Genomic DNA, 9,334 nt, shown 5'->3' on the forward strand with positions numbered 1-9,334 from the left:
TGGTTGTCACTTTTAGGGGGCAAGTTCTTCCCCTAAGAGTGTACTGCTATCACACCTCCCTTCCTGTTGAATCCTATCAACTTCCCACCATACAATGCCTGAATTGCTGCCGTTTTGGACACGTAAAAGCCCAATGTAGATCAAAACCCCGTTGTTACAAATGCTCTCAACCTCACTCGGGTGATTCTTGCGAGGTGATTGAAGGCAAATCAACATGCATCCATTGCTCAGGTCCCCATACCGCCCTAAATAAATCTTGTCCGGAGTACTCTAGACAAAAATCAATTAAACTTGTCATGTCTCAAGACAATATATCATATTCTGAAGCCTCTTCCCATTTCCCGTCTGTACGGCTTTCATACTCGGACACTACCAAGATGTCCCCACCTCCCTCAACTAGGCCTACCCAATTGACCTCCAATACCTTCCCAACCGTCTCTTACAAAAAGACTGTTACACGTCAACCCTCCCCTCGGGCCCCTTTAGGTAAAGGCTATGACAGACAGGCACATCAATCCATCATTGGAAGTTGCCCTTCCTCTCTTCCCAATGGATGTGCCCTTATTAATAACTGCAATGCAGATGAGGAAAACCAACCTTTTTCACCCTCGACAGAAAACCTACTAGACTATATTTTGTCTATGTTATTATGCCTCCTCACAAGTCATACTAGCTCCCTACCGTCCAACGTTGCCCAAAAACTAACCCAAATTGGTAACTTAGCTGTTAACATTCAATCCGTCAACGGTAGTTCAATGGAACTGCCAAAGTATTAGAAGAAAGAAACATGAACTTATGTTTTTTATCAGAAAACACTCGCCATCTATCCTAGCCATCTCGGAGACTTGGTTAATCCCTGATTCACATTTTCGTGTAGCAGGATTCTCTTGTCTCCGAGAGGATAGAAATGATGGCTATGCAGGAACAGCCTTACTCATAAGGCGTTCTCTTTCTTTTCACCAACTTCCTCTTCCACCTCACAGCCAAGGCATCAACGCCGTGGCAATTCGCTCTTACAATATCTCCTTCCTTTCCGTTTATATCCCTCATCCTAATTCAACTGTATTTTCAGAACTTCGATCTATTATTTCTTCTCTTCCCCCTCCGGTCCTCGTAATGGGCGACTTTAACGCTCATCACGTTTCCTGGGGTTCTTACCACTCGGATTCATCAGGGTCATTAATGTTAGATTTGATAGATGATATCAATCTTTGTATTTTAAATAACGGCCGTCCCACGAGAAGATGTTCTCCTTCACAAAATCCTGCCTCTGCTGTTGATCTGTCTTTTTGCTCACCTAATTTATCCTCCCTTCTGTCATGGAATGTACTTAGGAGTACTTTTGGAAGCGACCACTACCCAATATTAATTTCTTTCCCCACTGAATCCGTAGCAACTTGCTCCCCTCCTCCACTTCTGAAGTACAATCTTAACAAAGCAGATTGGTCAGCTTTTTCGACTGCGGTAGATACAGAATTAAACTCTCTTCCAGCTGTTAACCCTCACGATCCTTCGCTGAGCTATAAAAAATTTGTTGACATTCTGTCATCATCTGCTGATTCTCACATCCCTTTAAAAAACCCTTTTTGTAAAAACCCTTCTACTCCATGGTGGGATGCTGAATGCTCAGCCGCTATTCGTAGACGCAAAGAAGCTGAAAGACGTTACAATAACTCAATGACCATGGATAACTTTTTGCAATATCAGCAAATAGCAGCCCAAACTAAAAAAACTCTGAAACAAAAAAAGAAACAGGGTTGGTTAAAATTTTGCGAGACTATGTCCCCAAGAACGCCTTCTGCTATCGTTTGGAAACAAATAAAACGGTTTCGCAAATCAACTAATACTGTTAACATAACTTCCAACGACCCGACCAGTTGGTTAACTGAATTCACTGACAAATTAGCTCCACCTTTCGCCCCTTACATCGACTGTTTCCCCTCAGACATTGACATCCCCATTTCTTCCTCCAGTAATTTAGACAACACTTTCTCTTTTAACGAACTTCTTTGTGCTTTGAGTGGATTAAGGGACTCCACTCCTGGATTGGATGGTATCCCCTATTCTTTTCTCTGCAAATCCTCCAATGCAGCTAAATTGTATTTCCTTAACCTAGTTAATTGCTTCTTCGACAAGGGTTTTATTCCAGATTCCTGGAAACAGCAAACTGTCATCCCAATCTTAAAGCCTGGCAAGGATCCTCTGGACCATAATTCATATAGACCAATTGCCCTATCATCCGTTTTACTGAAAATTACCGAGCATATGATAAGGAACCGCCTCGAGTGGTTTTTGGAATCAAAAAACACCCTTGCTAAATCTCAATTTGGTTTTCGGAAAGGTTTCAGCACCCTCGACAGTCTGAGCATACTAACCACAGATATTCGCACAGCATTCAAAAACAAGGAATACCTGGTAGGAGTATTCCTAGACATTGCCTCTGCTTATGACAACGTTCTTCTTCCAACACTCAGGCAAAAATTGCTTCAGCTGAGTGGCTCGCCGAAGATGGTCCGCTTTATCTGCAATTCTCTAATGTCTAGATCGATTGTAGTAAAATTCCAAAACAACTGCTCCTCACCAAGTTTAGTATGGAAAGGCTTACCACAAGGATCTGTGCTCAGTCCGCTTTTATACAGCATCTACACCTACGATCTAGAACGAACGGTCCTCCCGTTCGTTAATATCTTACAATATGCAGATGACATAGCTCTTTATGTCGTTGTAAAGTCTATTCCAGAAGCCTCTTCCCGCATGAATTCCGCTCTAAGATACTTGGATGACTGGCTGTCGGACCATGGTCTCTCAGTTTCGGTTCCCAAGTGCTCAGCCGTTGTATTTACAAGAAAACATACAATTCCTGATCCGAATATCTACATTAATGGCCAACTGATTGAACCAAAAAATCAGGTTAAGTTTTTGGGGTTGATATTGGACGGCAGATTATCTGGAATCCCTCACTTTAATTACATCACTGAGAAAGCTGAGAAAGGAGTAAACATTCTACGTTCTCTCTCTGGAGTTAGTTGGGGTGCCCATCCTTTTTCCCAAAAACTCCTCTACAATGCTATCGTCCGTAGCCACCTGGACTATGCCTCCTTTCTCCTTGACCCGTGTAATAAATCAGCTTTAGATAAAATCAAAAAAATTCAATCTAAATGTTTACGTATTATTTTGGGAGCCATGAAGTCTTCTCCAATCAACGGTCTGCAAGTCGAATGCGTCGATCCTCCTCTCTATTTACGCAGACAATTTCTCAGCGACCGCTTCCTTGCGAAGACTATCCAAAATCGCGGTCACCCCCTCATTGAAAAACTTCGTCATTTATCGAGTCTGTGTGACTCAGCCAGTTCCACTCAAAAACGTTCTTGTATTCATCATTCTTTTTCTAAATTTTCTCGCCTCCCGGCTCCTATCGAAGAGATGGAAATAAACCCTTTGTACTCTATAAGCTTCGAATCATTAATTTTTAATCCATCCATCATTTTAAATTTGGGAATAGATAAAGACTGCCCCGGTGCTCCCAAAATTTTTTTAAATATTGTAGCCAAACACTGGCCGGACTGGCAGTACATGTATACAGACTCTTCTAAACTTGATATAAATGGCTGCGTTGGCTCTGCGGTCTGGATACCTGCCTTTAAAATCGCATTATCATTTAAATTACCTCCTTTCTCTTCTGTTTTCACAGGCGAATCTCTAGCCATTCTTGAAGCCATTCTTTACGCTGAATCCCACAATTTCTCCAAAACGGTAATCTTCTCAGACTCTTTAAGTTGCCTCCAAGGTGTTTCCTCCAACCCGTTCAAATCTAAAACCAAATATCCCATTTTATTTAAAATAAGAGAAGCCCTTTACAGGTGCAATCAAAAAGGTCTCAATATTATTTTAGCATGGATTCCTAGCCATTGTGGTATCCCTGGTAACGAGACAGTGGACTCCTGTGCAAAGAATGCAATCGCTTCAGGTTCAATGGAGCATTACAAAATTCTCTCCCATGATCTCTCCTGCCTGGCTCTTAACCATTTATCTACATCATGGTGCACTGATTGGCAAAACTCGAGGAGACTAGCGGGCAAATATTATTTCGATATCCAAAGAGAAATCCCTAGCCGTCCATGGTTTTTTAAACACCATCACTTACCTAAAAAAGCAGTTTCTATTATTTGTCGTCTCCGTTTGGGTCATGCATGTACTCCTGTTCACTTAAACAAAATCCGAGTGAAAGATAGTTCGCTTTGCGAATGCGGCTTGGACGAAGGCTCTGCTGACCACATATTTTTTAACTGTCCCAGGGTAGGCGCGTCGTTATACGACTCCCTACCTCAAGACTTTCCCCGTCCTTGCAATCTTAAATCAATCCTCGGTCTTGTTCACTCCCCTATTTTAGACATTCTATCAAAATTCATCCTAATTAATAAAATAAAACTCTAATAAATGTTCACGTCTCCCCCTCTCCACTAACTCTATTTTATTTCCCTTCCTCCCTCCTACTACCCACTTACTTGTTGTCTGTTCTCGTGCCTTTTTTTTGTGATTTTATTATGTATATTACTAACTGTGTTGTCTTATTTGTGCCGTTGTGTTTGTCTGTTTTAGGTGTGCACGCTAGACTATACCTAATAGCACTCAACCCCAAGGTTTATAACTTCATATACCGTGTAATGGCTATGCTCACGTGACATTGGCAAACGTGGAAACACAGTAGCCATAGAGGAGAAGAAGAAGAAGAAGAAGAACAATTTTACAAATTCAAATTTTCAAATTCAGATTTGATGATTGACATAGCAGAAATTGAAAATCAAGCAATAAAATTAAGAAATTTGGGTTACAGCATAGACGAAAAACAAATCATGATTAAAATTTTATCAAGCTTACCAGAAAAATTTGCCTTTTTTAGAACTGCGTGGGAGTCAACCCAAACTTCGGAAAAATCACTAATAAATCTACTATCAAGAATAAATCTAGAACTTACTATGAGAAAAGAAAATCAAAATCTAAATTTGGAAAAACCTGAAATGACGCCGTCTACGTCAGGAATAGAAACAAATGACAACGCATTTGTAGTCAAGAGTTGTTTTCAATGTGGCAAGAAAGGACACATTGCCAAGTATTGTCGGCAGAATATGAATGCAAATCGTGGATGGAAAAATAATAACCTGCAATGCTTCAGATGTCTGAAGTTCGGACACAAACATACGGAGTGCAGTCAACAAACGAACTGTATGTACTGCAAGCATAATTCTCATTACACGAAATTCTGTCTACAGCAACATCAGCATGTGAGTAATTTTATTCCTTTAAAAACAACTGTGGAGTTCATCCTGGATTCAGGAACCAGTAGTCATATTGTTACGTCTGAAAACTATCTGAATGACAAAGAAGACATAAATTATAGAATTATGACTGCTGATGGAAACATACATCCAGTTAACACCATGGGAAATATTTATACAGACAATATTAATTTTAAGAATGTTTTATGTGTACCCCAACTTAAAAAGAATTTATTATCTGTGTCTAAATTAGCTGATGATAATTATATTGTTAAATTTTACAGAAATAAATGCCAAATCATGGATCAGAACTCTGAGTGTAAGCAGACAGGAGTTCGCAGAGAGGATGGCCTTTATTATATGAAACTGCCAATGGACATGTCAAAGTCAGTCGTGCATTCGAGGTCAGACAAAACATTCCTTATTAAAGGCTTCTGGCATCGTGCCTTAGGTCATGTACCTATAAACAAGACTAAAGACCTTGTTTTAGGTATAGATAGAAACTTAGTAGATGATGTAGACATCTGCGAAGTCTGCATACAATCTAAGCTTTGTAAAAAACCTTTTAAAACTGTTAGATATAGAGCTACTAAACCTTTAGAAATTATTCACAGTGATATTTGTGGTCCTATTGGAAAGGAAACATGGGATGGCTACAAATATTTTATTACATTTTTAGATGATTATACACATTTTGTTAAAGTATTTCTTCTTAAAAACAAGAGCGAAGCTTTTTCTAAAATTTTAAACTTTATCAATTTGGCGGAAAATCATTTTAACACAACAGTTAAAACATTTAGATGTGATAATGGTGGAGAATACACCAGTAACCAATTTAAAACTTATTGTATTTCCAAAGGTATTAATATTGATTATACAATTCCGCATACTCCTCAACTGAATGGTAAAGCTGAACGGTTAAATAGGTCCTTAATGGAACGAACAAGAGCTTTACTCTTTGATATGCAGCTACCACATGAACTATGGGGTGAAGCGGTTTTAACTTCTGCTTATTTATTAAACAGATGTTCAAACACAGTAAACACTAAAACACCGGCGGAGATGTGGTTTAATAGAATACCAAATATAAAACACTTAAATATTTTCGGATCATTAACATACTTTAAAAATAATTTTCAGTTAAATAAACTTGACTCAAGAAGCAGTAAAGGGCTTTTAGTAGGTTATACTAATAACGGATATAAAATATGGGATCCTTTACATTTTAAAATCTATTATTCAAGAGATGTAACGTTTAATAATAGTAAGAGTGATGTTAGTGAGTTTTTAAAAACGTGTTATAGGGAAGTGAGACTAAGTGATTTAAATAATTTATTTAAAGAAATTAGTGTTGATATTAGTGATGAAGTTATTAATGGTGATATTAATAGTGATATTAATGGTGATATTAATGGTGATACTTGTGATGAAGTTATAAGCGGTGGTGTTGGTAATGAAGAAGTTAATGAAGATATTAGAAATGGTGTTGAAGATAATGGTGTTTATGAAGAAAGAGTTACTGATGTTTTTGAAGATAGAGTTGAAGATGTTGAAGTTGATGGTGGAAATACTGAGAATATTGAAGATTGTATTGAAGAAAATATAAATTTGAGAGGGGAGGTTAGAGAAGATTCAGCTGTTGAAGAAAGTGATGGTTTAAGGATTTTACCAAATAGAGAGAGGAGATTACCTTCTAGGCTAATGGATTATGATTTAGAGAGTTCGTTTTTAACTTTTACGGAAGTTTTGAGTAGTGTTGATAAAGATTTATGGAAGAAAGCAATTGAGGAAGAAAAAGAATCTTTAGAGAAGAATAAAACATGGGAAATTGTAGGAAGGCAGGAAGCAGGAAATAGAAAAATAATATCAAGTAAATGGATTTTTACAATAAAGCCTGGTGGAAGATATAAGGCTAGATTAGTGGCAAGAGGTTTTTTACAAAAGTATAACATTGACTATAAAGAAACATATAGTCCAGTGGTAAACACAACAAGTGTTAGATTGTTGTTGGCTATTGCAGCTCAACAAGGATTTAAAATAAAGCAGTTCGATGTGAAAACAGCATTTTTATATGGGGAATTAAATGAAGATATTTTTATGGAGATACCCTTAGGATACAACATAAAGGACAAAGAAAATAAGGTGTGTAAATTAAAGAAAAGTTTGTACGGGTTGAAGCAAGCGCCACTTATGTGGAATAAGAGGTTGACGGAATTTTTGAAGAAATTGGGATTGATACAAATGAAATCAGATCCATGTGTGTTTCATAATAAAAATAAAAATATATACTTAGCAATTTACGTAGATGATGGTATTTTAATTGGTAAGGATGAAATATGTTTAAATAAAATAATAAATCAATTAGAAACGGAATTTGAAATGCGGAAATTTGATAAAACTGAAAAGTTTATAGGTTTTGATGTGTTAATTGAAGAAAATTTTATAAAAAATTTTCAGGAAAGTTATATAAATCAACTTTTAGATAAATTTAAATACAAAAGCTTAAAAGATAGTAGTCATCCAGATATTTTGATAGATACACATCAAGAGGGGAAAGGTGGTGATGATGATGTGCATCGTTATAGGCAATTAATCGGCTCGTTGTTGTATTTAGTGAACAAAACAAGATTAGATCTGTCGTTTCATGTTGGTTATTGTAGTAGACATCAGGAACATCCTAATTTGAATGACTTTGCAAATATTAAAAACATTTTTAGATATATTAAAAATACAGTTAGCAGTGGTATAAAATATGTTCGTGGTAGCGATCTAAGTTTAAAAGCATATTGTGATGCAGACTTTGCAGGTGATCCTGATACTAGGAAGAGCACGACTGGTTTTGTAGTGTTTTATGGTGGTGGTCCAATTCACTGGTGTTCTCGCAAACAGTCAGTAACTGCTTTGTCTAGTACTGAGGCTGAATATATATCTGCAGCCGAGTGTATAAAAGATCTGCTTTACATTCAGAGTTTGATTCATGAGTTGACAGGGGAGTTACCAAAAACACAATTGTTTGTTGATAATCAATCAGCAATAGTTTTGATTAAAAACGGAATCTTAAATAGGAGGAGCAAGCACATTGATGTGAAATACCATTTTATTAAGGAGAAATTAGATAAAAATTTATTAGAAATTTATTATTGTCCTACTAAAGACAATTTGGCTGATATTTTAACTAAACCACTGGATAGAACAAAGTTTTTGAGACTTAGACAATGTATAGTGAGTGATACATAGTGGACATTTGTGTTTATTAGAATATAAGGATTTTGGGAGTTAACTTGAAATTTTAATTTTAAGTTAGTTATGTAAGGTGTTTAGGTTAATTAATTCAAAAGTATATTTGTTGTATGGTTGTATTGGGTAAGTTAGTTAAGTTGAGTTTTAAGGAGTAGATAGGTAGTTGTTATGATTATATAAAGATAAAATTCAGAGGGGATGTTAGGATATAGAATTTTATCATGAGATGACATGTTGCTGGCAGGTTTTATTTTAAAAGTAAACAGCAATAGAATAAAGTTTGAAAATAATGACAGGTGTAGAAAAGCGAGAAAATGTGACATTGTATCATTGTATTATTGAATTTCGATAGATTCAGTTGTAAATGTTTTAATATTTAATATGTAATAGATTTTGATAATATTTTAATAATAAAGTGTGTGTGAGTATTGAAGTGGCGTTATTATGATTGAAGTTTAACCTCCCAGGAGTTGTGTGGAGAGGCACACTCCTCGAACACTCAGTGGTTGAAATAGAAATACAAAACTAAATAAATTATACCTAAGCAAGACGTGTCCAATGACTAGACACTTTACCCTATCTGGATAAGAATGAAGTGAATGATTGATTCATCAATAAAATTAATTAAAATAAACAGAGCCCTAAATTATAATAAATAAATTGACCATACTCATAGAATCAGAAAAAAACCCGATAAAAACTGATAAATTATATGGATTGCATTTGAACCATAGAATTAATCCTTTTTGTTTCGTCAATCAATCTGGCAGGAACAAATCAAAAAAGTTTTGGTTGCTAAGCAACGTATAATTATTTAT

General features: G+C 36.3%; 1 protein-coding gene across 1 annotated transcript in view; it reads left to right on the plus strand.

The window, feature by feature from the left end:
* Positions 1–9,334, plus strand: part of LOC135082631 (uridine 5'-monophosphate synthase-like) — a 201,616-nt gene that overhangs the window by 59,707 nt on the left and 132,575 nt on the right. The window lies entirely within an intron of this gene.

This window comes from Ostrinia nubilalis, chromosome 22 (assembly GCF_963855985.1).
Source record: "Ostrinia nubilalis chromosome 22, ilOstNubi1.1, whole genome shotgun sequence".
Classification (NCBI taxonomy): Eukaryota; Metazoa; Arthropoda; class Insecta; order Lepidoptera; family Crambidae; genus Ostrinia; species Ostrinia nubilalis.